At 47.9% G+C, this 19412-nt stretch overlaps 1 protein-coding gene and 2 non-coding genes across 4 annotated transcripts in view; 1 reads left to right on the top strand and 2 right to left on the bottom strand.

Annotated features, from left to right (window-relative positions):
• Positions 1 to 19412, top strand: part of LOC119405078 (uncharacterized) — a 354382-nt gene that overhangs the window by 115635 nt on the left and 219335 nt on the right. The window lies entirely within an intron of this gene.
• On the bottom strand, positions 9328 to 9515 carry LOC119406119 (U2 spliceosomal RNA). The gene has a single exon (XR_005186547.1). It is a non-coding gene; the product is annotated as a U2 spliceosomal RNA (small nuclear RNA).
• Positions 13508 to 13695, bottom strand: LOC119406118 (U2 spliceosomal RNA). Its single transcript, XR_005186546.1, has one exon. It is a non-coding gene; the product is annotated as a U2 spliceosomal RNA (small nuclear RNA).

A 19412-nucleotide genomic window follows, 5' to 3' on the forward strand; every position in this document is an offset into this window, starting at 1 on the left:
TTTCAGGTGGTATGCGAGGGATTATTGGTCAGCTGCCAGCTCGTAATAAGTTCACGTGCTACGTGACGCCAACAGGCAGAAAAAGAGTGTTCCACACTCGCCGTCATGGCTACTGGCGGCGCTGACTGACGCTCCCACGTTTAAATGTACATATATACCCTATAAAGTGGACGGGGGGATGGCCGCCGCGGTAGCTCAGTTGGTAGAGCATCGGACGCGTTATTCGAAGGTCGCAGGTTCGGTCCCTGCCCGCGGCAAGCTATCTTTTCGTCCACTTTTCTTTCTTCACATTTACTTTACATTTACTACTAAAAACATCCCCTATACTTTCCTTGGCATTATTGTCTGTTAGTTCTCATTAATATTGTGTATAACAAAAGAAAACGAGCCCTTGAAATTAATACTTCTTTGTAATCAAACTAGCAGCAGTAAAAAAGAACATTCCGAGCATCAAAAGACGTAATAAAATGCTGTTTGTTCGTTTCCGCTTGATTCATGGAAAACAAAACCTCCGTGGCGTTGCCATGGGGATCGGCGCGCGTGGTTCAAAGGTTCCGTTTTCGCCGAACTGCGCCTCGCCCGTCTCAGTGGTAGTTTCGGGATCGCGTACTGCCGTGCGTGTTTTGCGCGGTCGTGAAAGTCGCTCTGACAGAAAGTTCGACAATGCCGCATGCGTGTGATATTGCCGGATGCCCGAATGGTGCACAACGCCAGTGCTGCAGCAAGGAAACCGGTGTGTCTTTTCACTGGGTGCCGCGGAATGAACCCTTACGCTCGAAGTTGCTTAGTGTCGTGCCATTGCGCCAGTGTGCTAAACAGTCAAAACCTCTGCGTGTGTGCTCGCTGCCCTTTCGTACTGAGGATTACGAGACCAACCGCAACTTAGTGAAGGCTTTGAATTTGCCCATCCGAGCAAGTCTTTGCCGCAGCGCCGTTGTTGATTTTACTATTGCTACTGTGGGTCCCGCTACTTCCGCTGGGCTGCTACTAGTGTCGGCGGCTGCGCAGTAAAAGCGGGCAACGTTGGTCACGGCAGCAGTGACGTATGAAAGTCGGATTTTCAGGCGGGAGATTTGAAGCGCGCTAACGTGGACCACTAAAAACGTGATTTTATTTCAAAATAAGCGCTTCCTTGGCACAAAGCAGCACTACGAGGTTTCTGGATCGCTATTTCAACAATCAACGTCGACTTGATATTTGCCTTTAGTGTCCCTTTAACTACGCACAAGAGAAATCTCCCAGCGGCACTACATTGCAGGTTTGTGCAGCGCGAGCAGTCGTTTTTTTTTTTCGATCAAGAAACTCGCTAGCAGACGCTGCCTGCGTCGGCGTTGTCTCTCGCGGGCGAGGGCGCGTTCTCGTTCCTCGAGAGCTGGTAGTTCAGCGTTCATCGCAGAAAGAGCGTTTCCGTAGTCAACGCGCGCCGTTCGCTCTCTCTCGCCACACGGCGAGCGCTGAGGCGGTGGCGCCCTCTTTTGCGCTCAAGCAAATGGCCAGGACACGACCAAGGAGGTTAAAATTTTTTTTTTAACCTCCTTGGACACGACGATGGAAACAAGCAAATGGGTCGCGACGATGCAAGCGGCGTCAGCAGACGTCGATGCACCGCCGACAAGTCGAAGCCCTAAGGTGCTTCTTGCCTAAAATAATGTGTTGCACGCGTAGCGCAGCTCTGCGGGTAAAGCTTCTCGCGAACTCAGGCGAAATGTTCGGCGGTTTGAGGCGTTTGTACAACGTTGACTGTTTCACCGAAAATATCCTTCGTGCAAGCCTGCGCGATTTTACAACACTAACAGTTTGCCGTTAATGTCGTCAATGAAGTCACGACGACGTCACAATGACGTCACGTCACGATGTCGTCTGATGCGCCCATCAAACGACATCCTCGCATGGTTATGAGTGGGTCGATCCCGCAGGTAATGCAGCGCCAGGTAAAGTGCAGAAAGTTTCAGAGGTGTGTTTGGGAGGTGCGGGGGGGGGGGGAGTTCAAGGGGCAGTGAAGTCTAATTAGAACGTTAAAGTAATTTAATTAGCGCCTCGTGTGAGCATGGGCTTTCGCCTGTGTTCTCCGTAGCGTTGCCTAAAGCGAGTTTACGTGTCGTGTTTTTCACATGCGTGAACGTCATTGCATTCCGTCTGATCTGTTGCTTTGTCACAAATAGGGGATCACTCGCATGACGTCACTGACGCCGTGTAGTGGTAGCATCCGCACCTTCCACGGCGCCGCTGTAGATTATCCGGTCTACATAACGCGCATGCCATTCACTATGCACCATTTTGTCGCGTGTTAACTGCGCCATGTAATCTTACTAAGCACTTTTCTAGCATTCCTTTCGAACATCGCGACTTCATTCTTTCTCATCGAGATATGTAAACGTCGCTCCGTTTACGGGATGGAGGACGTCGACCTCTGTTGACGGGAGTGCAGAGAAATACTTTTCGCTTTCCGATCGTCATGCGGCAGCGTTCGCAGACCGTCGCAGATACGCAGTTCAACGTACCAAACGCAGTCACGCTTGTAAACGGGAGATGAGCGTTAAGGGGGCGAAGGGAGGGTATAGTGTTGTATATTACACACTGGATGATGACTGTAAGAGACCCGTTTTTAGAGAACTATATGGAGATGAGGAAATGGCCAGTAACCGGGGATGCTGCGATGACGGGCACTGCGACGGCCCGTTACTGAGGTTGTCGAGGGCACGGTCGTAAACCGGAGCGACTGTACGCCGCACCCAATGCAGTCATATCGGACGTTGTGGTTCTCCGACGTCGTTTGGGCCTGTAGACGTACGTACGCGCTTTGAAATTTGATGGCGCGTTTATATGATCAGTGTGGAGTGGAGTTCGCGTTTGACTGCTGCCTCGCGATCGTCGAGACCGCAATGTCTATTGGCAAAGACAGATATCGGCTCCCGCGCTTGGAATACGTCTCTCGAAAGAAGAAGGACCCGTCATTCAGCTCGTAGTCTGTCTATGAAAAGTTGGAAGCGGGCTGATTAGAGTCAAAAGATAACGTGAGTTCGAGATTCGTCTGATTTTGTGAAAAGTGTACATGGTATGGTCCTCGAACAACGAACTGCAGCGCTGCACGGAACTGATGGCGGTTCGGTTGACGGGCTTACATAACTTCGGGAATCGTAAGTCGCGGTTTGCGTGAAGAAGTGTCACTTCCTGAGAAATTGACGAAGTGGCGAAATTGACGAAGAACTTTGTAGAGAGAGAGAGAGGGGGGGGGGGGGGAGCAAAGGAAAGGCAGGGAGGTTAACCAGGTTGCATCCGGTGCACTAGACACTGCATAAGGGAGGGGGAAGAGGAGGAAAATACCACAGAAACAACAAAGGAAATGGAAGATCACTAATATGCGCACAGACATAGCAGCGTTCACCTCGCATACCCAGAAGCTCACAACCTGCGAACTGTTAGAATTCGGTTCGACTACGACTGTCTTCGACGAAGCACCTGCAGCGGCTGCCTATGCTACTTATTACATTGAAAACAACCGTATATCTAAACTCTCCGTTCAAGAATATCTCAGTTCGATTAAAAGCTTAGAAATAAGAAAATGCATCGTATTCGCTTTTACATTCGAAAACGGTGTTTTTAATATTCGCATTCGATTTTTCTTTAGGAAGCATTTTATGTAAATACGAATGTAGTGGCCCTCTTGGAGTTGACGGGAACATTTAGTCGAGTGGAAAAAAAATAAATAAATAAAGAGAGCGCTACGTGTTACGTCGCTGCGTATCATGGTTGTGTGCTGTATTTCTTCTTTTTTTTTCCTTCTCAGGAGCGCATTCTCTAATTGAGTCATGCCCCCATAAAATGGGAAGGAAAAAGCCCTGTTTGAGTCCCCCTGTACATAGGCGTGTCTCTTGTTGTCCTCCTGATGCGTGCATGCGCTCGAACCTCCGCGTCCATATATCCGCGTCTATTATTGTTGTTTCGGTGCGCGTTAAGTGCGCGCGTACGACTTGCACGGGGCATGCAAGCTTGGACGTGCCCTTATTGTCGACAATAAAATACAAACGAGTGGGGCTGGACGCACGGAGTAGTCGCCGTGCCCCGTTCGGATGTACACGACCCCGTCGTGTAACTGCCCGCCGTCAGCGGAGACGACATAGCAAAGATAAAGAAAAGAAATGAAAAAAAAAAACACGAGGAAAAAAAAAAGGCGGCGTATATGTATAGGCAGAAGCGAATCACTTGCACGTGCACGTGCATGGACAGCGCGCTCCTCGTTTATGCGTTGGTTGGTTGCTATCCTTTCTTTCTTTCTTTCTTTCTTTCTTTCTTTCTTTCTTTCTTTCTTTCTTTCTTTCTTTCTTTCTTTCTTTCTTTCTTTCTTTCTTTCTTTCTTTCTTTCTTTCTTTCTTTCTTTCTTTCTTTCTTTCTTTCTTTCTTTCTGTTACTGCGGGAAGGAATGACGCAACTTTAACAGTAGTAATGGAATCACTGAAAGATATGGTCAGAGACAGTCAGTGGCGTCCGTTCTAGCGCACCTCGACAATAGACAAATGTCTGATGAAACAACTCTTACATGTCGTCGACAGAAGACATCGCAACTGAAGGCAACGAAGGCACTACTGAGGTTTTCAAGAAAAACGGACTTGGACAAGCAGCTGTAATGTCGTGTAATGTCGCGTACCACACAACAGTGACGGACTGTGACTGACTGTGTGCGTACTTAAGTACCTTAAGTACGTTCCAACCAACCCTAATTCAAACCCATGTGACGTCGGCAACTCCGAAAGCTGTCGTGTGTGTGCGTGTAAATGCGTGGGCGCGCGAGCGGTGTCCAATGAAACATTGAAATTGCGGCGATCAATCGGTTTCTCTAGAATACGGTGTAATCATTAATTCTCAATTAGCTATACACACCTTGAAGACAGTATCATCTTTTCATGACGCGCGGGAACTTCGAGAACATATGCCTTACGTTTTCCCGTCTTTTGGGGTTCACCGTGAGAGACACCGGTGACGGTAACTTCGCCGCCTATACTACTAAGCCGAATTGAATAAAAATAATAATAATAATAATTAAAAAGTTCTTTTTCGTAAGTGTGTTTTGCCATTGGTCAGCTGGCTTCGCTGATGATGTGTCCCGCATCGTGATTGGCTGAAATATTCTCTTACGAAAAGTTTTAGCGTAAGACGTTCTTGCGGATACGGAACCTGGATTTTTTTTTAGTTGATGCGGCTGTCACCATTACAACTTAGCCTGACTACGCAGAAGTGAAACGAAGTTCCATTTCCCAATTTCTCCACTGGTGGCCCGAACCCTTGGCTAATCTAATCTAATCTAATCTAATCTAATCTAATCTAATCTAATCTAATCTAATCTAATCTAATCTAATTTGATATAGTGTTCAATGTATTCTGACGTAAGAGTCTCGTTTGCCGTTTCTCGTTAGTGTCTTTCATAATCGTGGCTCGCGGGAAGACATTTAAACAAGTAAAAACTGCGAAAATGGGACACACGTGTGCGAACTTCCATTACCGCGTCTTTCATCGCTGACGGCATCTGCGCCTCGGGCAATTTGCAATGGCCAAATATCAGCACTTCGTAGCCTGTGCATAGTACATTTATGCTACCGGGTGCGTTGGTGCGCTGAGCCTATCAACCCCAGCGCGCCACTTTAAGAGTTCAATGAAGGGCGTATCGTAAACGATCCAGCTCGGAGTATAGCCAAGTGTATACGCTTTTATATAAAGAGATTGCGTGATTACCTTTAGCTTTGCGTAACCCATAGTGGTTCGGTTTTTATGTTAATATTTCCTCGCTGGGAGCTATTTTGAAAGTTCATTTCCTTCAAGAAAAATGTCTATATTTAGATTAGGAAAGATAAAAAAGGTAATGGACGTGTTCAGAAAAACGGAAAAGGAAGTAGATACAACAAATCCTACAAGCGTTAAAGCTACGCACCCCTTGGCCCTTTAGGAAATGGAGCGGCGAAAAGAAGTAACGAACTTAAAAGGAGCAAAAAAAAAAATGCAGTGTCGATGCTTGGAGAATGCGGTGGCACGCAGAAACCTGTGGTGTTCGTCGATCCCTCTCCCTTCTCCTGCTCTCTTACGCACAGACTTGCACCCTCTCCACTTTTACCAGCGCTCTCCCAATCGTCGAAATAGGGTTCCGCAAGTAGGTGGCAGGCAGTGGTGTGAGCGGGGGGGCCTCGTTTCACAAGTTATTAGACGGCCTAATTGAAACGCGCGCTCGCGCGCCAGGTTCGTTTGATGGGTTTAACGCGGCGAGCGCACACAGATGCACACGCGCACACACTCGAGCTTCTGCTGCTGCGCCTCCGTTCACTGATTTATGCGCGGTAATTATCGGCCCCGCGGTGTTGTACGGGCCGTGGCGAGATAAGGCTGCTGCCGCTTCTGGTACGGCGGCACAAACTGCAGCCGACGCATACGGAGCCCTGAGCAAAAATCAGATAGCAACCGAAAGATAGCTATAGCATGTAGCGTGGATCAGGTGTGCCGTATACGGCGATGGATATTTGACAGGTATGTGGCCCAAGTTCAAAGCGTATAAGCGTCTATTAAATACCAAGGGATGGGAAACGCAGTGCTGTCCGTTTTCATGTTCTTTACTTTATTTGTTTAAGCTCGCTATTTGATTTCTAATAACTGTTGGGGTTTTACGTCCCAAAACCACGATATTATTACGAGGGACGCCGTAGTAGACAGCTCCTGAAATTTCGATTACTCGGGTTTTTCTAACGTGCGCCTAAATCTAAGTAGACGGGCGTGTAGCATTTCGCCCCTATCGAAATGCGGCCTCCGCGGCGGCCGGGATTCGATTCCGCGACCTTCGGGTCAGCAGTCGGGCACATTAACCACTAGCACACTGCGGTGGGTGAAACGCAGAGCTTTCCTTTTTCACGTCCTTTTCTCTATTTGTTTCGGTTTGCTATTTGATTTCTCTACATTTACTTGGCGGTAACCATTCATTTTTTGCTTTCCTTTCTTTCTTTTTTTTCAGTCTCTTTTATTCTTCTTCTTCTACCTTTCTTGTTTTTTTCTGCAGAACATAGAGAAATAGAGTAGCTGGAATGCTCACAACTCAGTCTACCTCAGCAAGCGGGCTAGAACCGAACAGAGACCAGCAGCCGAGAACGGCAGCGAGTTAGACGGTGCAACAAAATAAAGTTCGCAGGCATGGTATTTAATCAACTCGCACAAGATGAGGATCATTGGCAGAGGCCTTCATCCTGCAGTGAACACAAAATATGCTGACGATGATGATCATGGTGAAGTAGTAGCTACAAGGTTCTGGCTACTCCTTAAATCGTATTACCTTGCCAGGTCGGTTCTGCTGAGATATACTCGTGCGCATAAGTCGGCAAGAAATGTGGAACCCACTGAGGCTCACTAATCAAATATGTTTTGCCCTTAGAGCTCACACGGGCTCAGATTCGCGAAAATTTTCCTCAACCGGACTCACTCGGACTCAGAATCAGTGATTTTTTTCTCAGCCGGACTCACTCGGACTCAAACTCACCAAAATATTACTCATTCAGACTCAGACTCACGTATCTATCTGAGTCTGAATGAGTCGACTCATGAGTCCGTTAGCGCATAATTCGCTTTTTCGCCTTTTTCGATCAAGGTGTCAATGCTCTTTAACACCAATATCTAGCATAATCGGTGCTCTACTTGGCGCCTTTTTATCTTCTACCTTCATGTATGAGTTATCAGCGTTATCAGCGGTGGCAATCCAGTAAGGACATTTTTTCTTGAAGGAGATGACACAGAGCTATTTTTATCAAGAACTTCCTGTCAAAGAGTTTGCGGGGGGGGGGGGGGAGTCACTCACGGCACCGCCCCCCCCCCCCCCCCCGTAGCTCAAGCCTCCTATTAATAAATACTGAGCCGACGTATCAACGCCAGTGCTTTGAATTATGTGCGAGTCGAGGGGAGTATAAACGTGAGCCGACATAATTAAGGCTGATAGTAATGCTGAAGCTGTGTAGAATGAAGTTCGTGCGTGTAAAAATAAGAAAGAATAATGTGCGTTATCAGTAATGTATTTGTGCACTGTTTTACCAGCAGTTAAGTAGATCGAGCTGCTTGTTTTCCTCAGTGTTGGCTGTGTCTCCTCTAGTTACACACTTCGCCACAAGATGGCGCCACCAACACGGCTTGCTACATTGACGTCTCTGGTTACTCTAATATATTACGGCGATGCTGTTTACCAATAACCCATTGCCATCTAGGGGAGGGGGGGGGGGGGTTGAGGTAAGGTAAGATAGGGTCAGGTCGGGACTCTGCGGGTAGCGTCCGTATCGTCGACAGGAATGGAGACGGCGCAGCGCGCTCACGCTAGAGGAACACGCGGAGACGTCGACGGCAGCTACGCGAATATAGACAGCGAAAGCGGGATCGTGCAAAAAACATGGCTGATCCCCCCGTCATAGGAATCGGCATAACACTAAAGTAAAGCGTGTCTTTACAGAAGTAGTTGAATGTGTACTGTACATTGATATAATAGGGCTTGCACAATGTGTATTGGTGTTTGGCATCTATAGCACCATTTTTTACGTGGATGCATTGAACATCACGGCGGGACCAGAGGGAAACGCAACGCGCGTCATGTCTACCCTCTGGCCCGGCCGTGATTTTTCTCGCGGCGAGCGTAAGCGGGGAACGCGGTGTTACAGCCGGGCGAGGCAGGCGCTTGTCACAGAGCTATTTTCAAAATGGATGGATGCTCTGAGCGAAGCCGAGGCTTGGGCTAAGGTCGCCACCTCGCGGTGTGTTTAAGGTGGTGTCAAAATTGCACTTCTATTGGAAACGCGCAGAATGGGACGGACGCATTGCAGGAGCTAATCGCGGAGGCCACGGTCATAATGCATCACATCACTCTACTGCTCCCAGACGGCGACGCTATCCAGCCGACCAAGAGAACTGTGAGAGGAAAGTGTGAAGTATTAAAGGCGCGTTTGTAAAGCCTCGAGAATGTGTGGCTGTGCCGCAGTGGATAGCATGCCCGGCATCGGTTGGCGCGAACCGAGAGGTCATGGGTTCGACGCCCGTTGGTCGAACTTTTTTTGAAGTTTTTCTTTGCCATCTGAACGTGTGCGTTTTTCCACGTCATTTCCGTGACGGAAATACGTCGCTGAAGTCTTGTGGGCCCCGGCATAAAGCACTTTCGTGTTGAAAAGTAGAGTACTGCCAAAGACCCCGAGTTCGAGGAAGAACGTCGCCTTCTACATTCGCTTACGCCGGCGTAAACGAATTCAGCTTTGCTGGTATTCCGTCACCACAAGGACTTTGCGGCCCCACGAGCTTTCTTTTGATTTATTTGTATGTCCCCTAAAGGGGGACTGGGCCGAACCCGACTGCAGTGCAACGTCAGAACGACCCGTGGCGCTCGCGGAGCAAGCTCCCACGAACACCGTACTGCAAAAATTCAACTAATATCCAAGACCCCATAAGGGTCGTATCAGATATTAAGCTGACAAGAACAGATACTATTTATGGTCTTAGCCAAAAGGCCGAGAAGCGATAAGCGAGAACTGCAGCGGGTCAAGGCCCCCATCAAAGACCCTTTAATGAGACGCTGGTTTAAGGCATCACAAATTCCAAAATTCCACAAAAATGTTGAAATTAAATCAAAATACGAAGAATGCTCCAGTACAAAACAATCTATTCAATAGGATCTTTTAATTCAATCTGTAACGTCGGTCTAATTAGGTTTGTTTCTAAAACTTGCTTTATTCTGCCTTATGCTATGGCACATGCCATGGATGTTCTGCAAACCGCTGCAGCGAGCGCATTCTCCAACGACGATGCATTGAACAGTGGGGACGATGCTTAGTTTTTAACGCTAAAGTCTCACATGTGTCATGCGAACATTACATTGAGCGAAAAGTCGGCGTGTCGCACTAAAGGTCACATCAACACCCGGACGCCTCGTTGATCGAGGCGCGCGAGCTCTGCATTCACTCCGTCTTTGCGGCGTTCGCGTGACGTAAAGTGGACGGTAAGATAGCCTCACCGGATGGCTTTCGCCTTCGAGTCGTCTTAGGCGAGTGCGTAAGGAAGCCTGTGACATAGAGAGAATCAATGTAGAGAATCAAAGAAACAGCGAGAAATACAGAGATTATAGACAGAAGCAGAAATAGACAGAAAAAAAGAGGAAGAGAGAAATAAACAGAGAGAGAGAAAGAAAGATAGAGCGAGAAAGGTATATACATAGAGAGAGAAATAAATAAATAAAAATACACAGACAAAAAAAGACAGAAGATATAGACAGAAGATAGAAAAAGTAGATGAAAGAAAGGAAAAAAATAAAGAGAAAGGAAGCCGCCGAGTCCGCACTTCCTTCAGGCTTGGCACCAATTGTGCGAAGCTGTCCAATTTTTATTTCCAGTTCTTCAATCGAGCCTCTTCTTCTGCATTGCACTATCAGCTGCTTCTGTAATGACTCCAGTTGCATCTATATGTTTTCTGGTCTTTTCCCACCAGCACTGTAAACGTATGTTGCCAGTCTCTACTGCTTACCACTTAGCATTAACGCGAATGCGTTGAAGAGCTCCTTATTCAGAAATTCCGGTGTCGGCGTCGTTGGTTGCTAACCAAAATCCGCGTTGTCCGTGGCGGAAAACTTGAGAAAGATGGAAATGAAATAAATAATAAAAATCTTTGGTTTAAGTGAGAATTGAACACAGGCCTCTTGCGTTGCAAGCAGGTGTTCTACCTCGGAGCCACGTCATTGCTTGAAACTGCTTTGAAAAAAAAAGCACTATATATATGAATGTCATGTAGTGGGAGGAGTCTCCTTAACGCATGCAATATTGCGTGGCAGAAGCGTAGAATCGCGCCGGGCGTCAAAACATGAATTGCGCAACGAGCGGGTGTTTTAACGGCCCACCCATTACAAAGCGCTAAGACATATTTAATCATCATCAGCTGCAAACGCATCAACAAAGTGAGCAGCTGCGTAGGTTCGCGTGTTGCCTTAGGAACGCGTAGTGGGCCCTTAGCTGATTCGCAAAAGGAAGAATTATGGCGTAGTGGGCACAACGCAACTATACTTGCGGTAGGCATTCTACTGATACGCCCAATGTTAAACGCAAAGTCTTTCGTTTCCTTACGCCACGGTTGAGGCATGCACCGAGAACCGAAGCCAGCCTAGTAATTGAGAAGGCGATGCGCACGGGGCTTGATTACGCTATCGCGTTGTACTCTTGAAGGCGACGCTCAAGCGTCCTCCAAGTTTTTTCAATCCGCGTTGAGTCCCAGTGCCCTTGCGAGGTGCACGTTTACACGGCTCTTCCTGTATGTGAACATCCTGCTGTGCATTCCGTTATATTATGCTGTGTAGATTCTGAACTTTCTTGCCGCGTGCACACGCTTGTGGCATAGCTCATGTGATTTATCTAATTAGCTGTGACTTAGCTTAAGTGATCTCGTATGATGAGCTAATGACTTAATAATAATGATTGGTCTTTTACATCCCAAAACCACGGTATGATTATAACCACGGTATATATTGAGGTAAGGTAAGATAAGGTCAGGTTGGGACTCTGGGCGGCGCGCGTCCGTATGTTCGACAGGAATGGAGACGGCGAGACGGCGCAACGCGCTCACGCTGGAGGAACAAGCGGGAGACGTCGACGGCAGCTACGCGAATATAGACAGCGGGACCGTGCAAAAAAGATGGTTGATCCCTCCGTCATAGGAATCGGAATAACACGAAAGTAAAGCGTGCCCTTACAGAAGTAACTGAATGTTTACTGATAGCACCGTTTAACGTGGATGCACCCACTTTGATGATCGGTGGTACGTCTCCACCCCGAGGACTAACGTCCATGTTATATGATTAAACAAACCCTTTTGGTAGCTGTAGCAGTTAACGGTGAAAGCGTAATCAGAGAACGAGGTGTGACAGCCAGAAGAGCGTCGCATATTGGACGCAGAACTTGGTCGCCATCCCGCGGCACGTTAAAATGTGATTGAACACCACGGCCGGACGCAAAGCGCGTCGTACCGCCCCCCGGCCGCGATTTTCTCGGGGCGAGCGCGTGAGCGGGGAACGCGGTGTTACAGCCAGGTGAGGCAGGCGCGCGTCGCAGAGCTAGTTCTGGTTTGGATTAGCGTGATGCTCTGAGCGAGGCCGACGCTTTTACGACGCTTGGGCTAAGATCGCCACCTCGCGGTGTGTTAAGGCACTGACAAAATTGAATTTCTATTGAAAACGCGCCGAATGAGACGGACGTGTAACGCGTTGCAGGTGCTAATCGCGGAGGCCACGATAATGACGAATTACTTTACTTTACCGCTCCCAGAGGGCAGCACCACCCCTCCGATCGGGAGAGTGGTAGATATAAAAGGTGCGTTTGTAAAGCCTCTAGTCTGTGACCGTGGCGCAGTGGATAGCGTGCCCGGCATCTATTGTTGCGGACCAAGCGGTCGTGGGTTCGATGCCCGTTGCCGGAACTTTTTTTCTTTCCCATCTGATCGTGTAAATTTTTTCGACGACATTTCCGTGACGGAAATACGTCACTGAAGTCTTGGTGGACCCCGGCATAAAACACTTTCGTGTTAAAAACATGGCTGATCCCTCCGTCATAGGAATCGGTATAACACGAAAGTAAAACGTGTCTTTACAGAAGTAGTTGAATGCGTACTGTACATTGATATAAGAGGGCTTGCACAATGCGTACTGGTGTTTGGCCGCTATAGCACCGTTTAACGTGGATGCATGGAACACCACGGCGTGACTAGAGGGAAACGCAACGTGCGTCATGTCTATCTTACACCGTGGTCATGTCTACCCTCTGGCCCGGCCGCGATTTTTCTCGCGGCGAGTGTAAGCGGGGAACGCGGTGTTACAGCCAGGCGAGGCAGGCGCGCGTCGCAGAGCTATTTTCCGTATGGATGGATGCTATGAGCGAGGCCGAGGCTTGGGCTAAGGTCGCCACCTAGCGGTGTGTTTAAGGCGTTGTCGAAATTGCGCTTCTCCTATTCGAAACGCGCCGAATGGAACGGCCGCGTAGCACCAACGCGTTGCAGGAGCTCATCGCGGAGGCCACGTTCAAAATGCATTGCATCACTTTACTGCTCCCAGACGGCGACCCTATCCCGCCGAATAAGAGCGCTGTGAGAGGAAAGTGTCAAGTATAAAAGGCGCGTTTGTAAAGCCTCGAGAATGTGTGGCTGTGCCGCAGTGGATGGCATGCCCGGCATCTGTTGGCGCGGACCGAGAGGTCGTGGGTTCGACGCCCGTTGGTGGAACTATTTTCAAGTCTTTCTTTGCCATATGACCGTGTGTATTTTTCCACGTCATTTCCGTGGCGGAAATACGTCGCTCAAGTCTTGTGGACCCCGGCATAAAGCACTTTTGTGTTGAAAAGTAGAGATTACTGCCAAAGACCCCGAGTTCAAGGAAGAACGTCGCCTTCTGCATTCGCTTACGCCGGGGTAACAAGCGGAGAGGTTGTCGACTTTGCGGCCCCACGAGCTTTCTTTTGATTTATTTGTATGTCCCCCAAAGGGGGACTGGGCCGTACCTGACTGCAGTGCAACGTCAGGACGACCCGTGGCGCTCGCGGAGCAAGCTCCCACGAACACCGGACTGCAAAAATTCAACTAATATCCAAGACCCCGTGAGGGTCGTATCAGATATTAAGCTGACAAGAACAGATACTATTTATGGTCTTAGCCAAAAGGCCGAGAAGCGATAAGCGATACCTGCAGCGGGTCAAGGCCCCCCATCAAAGACCCTTTAATGAGACGCTGGTTTAAGGCGTCACAAATTCCGTAATTCCATGAAAATGATCAAATTAAGCGAAAATACGAAGAACGCTCCAGTACAAAATAATCTATCCAATACGATCTTTTAATTCAATATATAATAACGGTATAAATAGGTTTGTTGCTAAAACTTGCTTTCTTCTGCCTTATGCAATAGCACATGCCATGGAGGTTCGGCAAACCGCTGCTGCGAGCGCTTGCGCGGCCGGCTCTTGAAGATACATTGAACAGTGGGGACGATGCTCAGATTTTAAGGCGAAATCTTTACATGTGTCATGCGAACATTACATTCAGCGAAAAGCTGGTGTGTCGTACTTGGTCTTACTAAAGGTCATGACCACCCGGACGCCTCGTTGATCGAGGCGCGCGAGCTGTCCATTCACTTCGTCTTTGCGGCGTTCGCGCGACGTGAAGTGGACGGTAAAATAGGCTCACCGGACGGCTTTCGCCTTCGAGACGTCTCAGGCGAGTGCGTAAGGGACCCTGTGACATATTTCTTTGACAGGCGGGCTGTAAAGCTTTTCGTTAAGCCGTTTCTTCGCGTCGACATATGACTATCATCATCATGAACCGACACGCGCTATCCTCGTCCTGTTCTTCCTGTTCATCTTCTTCTTCATCTTCTGCTTCTCTGCCGGAACACGTGCGCCGATTTGTCCGGCGCACGATTCTGATTACTCTGATGGGCGAGAGAACGAGTACAGAGATAGAGAAAGAAAGAGAAAGAGAGAATTTTTGGCGAAAAATATTTCTTGGCGAGGCGGGATTAACCCGCGTACTCACGATCCGAAGGCGAACATCGTACCCACTCGGCTATCCAGGCACGCTAGCAGAGCATAGCATAGCCTTGTACAGTATAGTATAGCAAGGCGGTGGGAAAGGGAACTGAGGGTGAGGAGGAGGAAAAAGAGGAGGGGAGAGAGTAAAGCATAGCATAGAAAGAAAGGGAAGAAAGACAGCAAGAGAAAGAAAGGCAGAAATATATATATATATATATATATATATATATATATATATATATATATATATATATATATATATATATATATATATATATATATATATATAGAGAGAGAGAGAGAGAGAGAGAGAGAGAGAGAGAGAGAGGGAGGGAGGGAGGGAGAGAGAGAAAGAAAGAGAAAAATAAAGAGTAACAAAGAAGGCCGCCCAACTCCGCACTTCCTTCAGGCGTGGCACCAATAGTGCGATGCTGCCTTTATTTTTTTTCTATTTCTTCATTCGAGTCTCTTCTTCTGTATTTCACTATCAGCTGCTTCTGTAATGACTCCAGTTGTATCCATCTATTTTCTGGTATTTTCCCACTAGCACTTTAAACTATTGTCGTTAATATCTGCTGATTGCCGCTTAATATTTCAATCCGCGCTGAATCCCAGTGCCCTCCCTGAAAGGTGCACGTTTACACATGTCTTCCTGTAGGTGAACATCCTGCCGTGCATTCCGTTATAGTATGCTGTGTAGATACCGAACTTTCTTGCCGCGTGCACATGTCTGTGGCTTAGCCGATGTGATTTATCTAATTAGCTTAGCTGCGACTTAGGTTAGGCGATGTCCTACGATGAGCTAATGAGTTAATAATAATGATTGGTGTTTTACATCCCAAAACCATGATATGATTATATGAGAGACGCCGTAGTGGAGAGGTCCGGCCATTTGGACCACCTGGGGTTCTTTAACGTGCACCTAAATCTAAACACACGGGCATCTACCATGATAAGCGAATGACCTAGCTGACGTAATGTGGCCTAGCTGACACCCTCAAAATCTGTGACGTCACAGAGAGCCTGTGCGAGCGTTTTAAGGCAGCATCGCGCCTTTAGTTACTCTCTCGCTCACTGGGCTTCTCATTATAGGCCTGTGTGTGTGTGTGTGTGTGCGTGTGTGTTTTCGTTATTGCAGAAGGGGCAGTGTATGAATACAACTCGAATCTTTATTTCTTTCTTTTTAGTGTCACGTTTCCGGTTATTGCGCGCTGTTAGTGAAGCGCCCCATTAACGAAGCCGTGGAAGAGCTGATTATGGTAAGGAGCTGAGTTATAGGCAGGTGTAGGACGACGCTGCAGCCTGCTCTCCGCCGCGAGCAGCTCATTACCGTCCTTAATGTATCTATACTGCTATTAGAAAAGCGGCTTACCGAACGACGCTGTGGTTTTGCTGCGGGTGGTAATGTTGCTTGTATACGCTGAGGTCCATATATTGCAGTTAGTGTACACAAGAACAGGGATATACTATACCAGATTGGATTTTTTTCTTAGACAAGATCGGTAGTGTCGGCATCCCGCCCCCTTAAAAAAAATTTAATGTGAAGTAGTCCAACGAACATGTGCCTGCCTGCGTTTTTCTGCGGTCTTGTGTTCCGTTGTAAGTGCATTTCTATGAACGTCTCTTGACTGCTGCGAAAGCATTCAAGGGGCCCTGCGACACTTTTCAGAGTAATCATCGACTGACTTCGTCAAAAGAGTTAATTGCCTCACGAATCAACTGCAGCAAAAATTTTTAGAATCCGTCAAATACAGTTGCAGAGAGTAACAAGGATTTGTCGCGCGTTTTAAGTGTTTTTCTCTCTCCTTTCGTACCCACGAGCCCGCTGGAAGCTACACGGGATGCCGGGGGGGGGGGGGGGGGCACTTTCTTTTCTTTCAAATGCGGAGCACTTTAGGGGCCCGAACTGTCGTATGGTGTTGTATGCTATCGTATGCTACCGTGTGCTGTCATCAGTTGGCGTAAGGCACGCAAAACCACGTATCGCATAGCCATCTGTAGCATTTTGAGCGCGCGCTCGCGCCAAGGAGAAGTCTCCTTCCTCTTGTTCTTCGAGCGCCTTGATGATGATATAAGTGCGGAGCACTTTAGGGGCCCAGGCTGTCGTATGCTGTCGTCGCTTGGCGTAACGCTGGCAAAACCACGCATAAAAATAGGAAAAAAGAGGAAGCAAGCGAGAAATAGAAAGAGAGAGAGAAATTAACGCAGAAAATAGGAAGAAAAATATAAATAAACAGAAATAAAGAGAGATAAAAAGACAGAAAGAACTGGAAAAGAGAGAAAGGAAGAAGGAGAGGAGGAAAGAAGGAGAAAACTGAAGAGAAACAAAGAAAGCTGCCCAGCTCCGCACTTCTTCAGGCTTGGCACCACTAGGAACTTTTTTTCTTCGAGCGCGTGGCTTACTTTCAGTGTGATCACTAGCGCGAGCGCGCGGGCACGTCGCGGCATCTCGCGGCGGCCGCGCTAACTATGCAGCTCACGGTGCTCAAATCAGCCAATAGGCGTGGACTCCAGGTTTATTTGTTTTTATGGCATCATCTGCCGAGAGGAAAGCCAGCGATTTCTAGCTGACTTTCAGAATCAATTGTCAACTCCAGGCCGCGTGCTGTGCTATAATGTTTGGCTCACGTGTTCTCGGGAGCATCGACTACCGATTGCTAGCGTTTCCTGACCATGCTGAAGAATCGTTGCAGGGCCCCTTGAAGGCTTATGGCGAATGCGCAACAGGGATGCCGGCAATACTATATAGTCCCTTACAATATTACTATGCCGGCATGCATGGGAATAACATCACATTTGCAATGCTTGTGCTTTTTTTATTATTAAATGTGTTTAAGGAGAGGTTGGTGCCTATACATGGCTCCGGCTACTCCTCTTCCCTTACTTATTAATTAGCGTCACGAACTTATTAAATAAAAGTAGACTCACTCACGGCAATGTCCTTTTAAAAGGAATGTTCACACGTCATGCATAATGTCCACGTGATGACAACAATGTTCACACACAAGACACACAAGAATCGTTCGCACTATGCCGAAGAGTTCAACTCACAGTCCTTTGTAGAATGCGATCACATCACACAAAAGTCACTGGGCATTGCCCACACTTTAATCACAGCTGTCTTGAATCACAAGAGGCAACGCGAAACATGTGACCAGAATAAGTATGTCAATGTGACTCAATATCTTTCTGATATTCCCGACTCTTCTAAAAACTGTACTAGGGCGCGTGCAGCAATGTTTTGAAAAGTTTCTTGTGCTGGTTAGTGCATGACAAACAGAGCAGCTCTGTGACTATGCGGGCGTTCAAATTCTTCTGGTTCTTCGAGATTTATGCCAATTCGACGTATCCCTTCTCCTGGCGTTCCCATGCAGACAACAGCGTCCGGCACCCGTTTATTCTCTCTACGCAACTGTATAATAAACCGTACGTACTATCCGACGAATCGCGATTCGGGTGTATTCACATTCAGGCTTCCACGCGACGTATAGACGACAGATGTACGCAACCGCACATCAGCCGTCCGCCGCAGTTGTACAGTGGTTACGGTGCTCGGCCGCTGACCCGAAGGTCGCGGTTTCGAACCCGGCCGCGGCAGTGGCATTTCTATGGAGGCAAATCGCTATAGGGCCGTGTACTGTGAGATGTTAGTGCGTGTTAAACAGTAAATGGTTGAAATTTCCAGAGCCCGCAACTACGGCATGCCTCATAATCATGTCGTGGTTTTGGCACGTAAAACCCCGGATTTTTATAATATCACACCAGCAGCCCGTGTTATATCTGATAGGCGGTTATCGATAGGCTGCTTTCCGTACACTGAACCGCAGCGTATGCGCTGCTGCATCCTGCAAAGCCTCGGCTACGCGGCTACACAGACACCTTTGTGTCGAATAAAAAAAAAGAAAAGAAAAATCGAAAGACGTTATCAACCGCGCAGTGCACTGAATCAAGGCTCCCTGGAATTTTCAATCGCTGTCTCTCGCGGTTTTATTTTCTTGTCTATTATTTTTGGGGGGCTCGTCGCGCTCGCTTTATGGGCGCGTTCGCGGGCCGGACGGGCCGTCTATTTATTTCTATACGCTCGCGCCTCGCCCGTCCCGTGGCAGCGGCACTGTATAGACCGTTCCTATATAGGAGGCTACTCTCTTGGAAGGCCTCCCGATTAACTTTACAATACCAACGCCCCGGGCCGCTCCCTGGATATTTAAGAAAAACGAGGCACTTTACCCGCACGAAGAAGAACATCGAGAAGAAGAAAAGAGGACGAGGGGCTTTGAAAAATTGTCCGGGTTCACACCCCGAATCAACTGGTGGTGTGTGTGTGTGTGTGCCGTATCTACGGAACGAGCGACTAGATTAGAGAGAAACAAAAAAGTGCCCATACGAAGGAAGGGAAAGAGTTTAAACGAACTTGCCGGTCACCGTGGAAGGTGTTTTGTGGGGGCCAAAAGGCGTTGCTCGGGCGTGTTGCTTCTGCTGCTGTTCCCTACGCGCGTCTATGTATATATGTACATATATATAAATGCGGCGGAATGCAATTTTCCAAACGCCTACGACGACCCTGCGGGCCGCGAGAACATAGATATATATACAGGGAACATGATTGGGAGAGCGTAGCCTCCTGTCTCCCCCCTTTAACTCTCTCTCTATCTCTTTCTATCTCGCTCCCACATGCAAAGCTGTCTTCTCTCTTTCAAGTTCATCGTGATGTGAAGCAAAATCCTGCTTTGAGATACGCGGTGCTCTGTACGACTAGGCTGAAGAGAGAGAGAGAGAGAGTGAAAGAGATAAATAGAGAGTGAGAGAGAAATCGAAAGAAGAGAGAGAGGGGGGCAAATGAGTAAAAAAAGAGGAAAACAACATCTA

Source organism: Rhipicephalus sanguineus, chromosome 9 (assembly GCF_013339695.2).
Source record: "Rhipicephalus sanguineus isolate Rsan-2018 chromosome 9, BIME_Rsan_1.4, whole genome shotgun sequence".
Taxonomy (NCBI): Eukaryota; Metazoa; Arthropoda; class Arachnida; order Ixodida; family Ixodidae; genus Rhipicephalus; species Rhipicephalus sanguineus.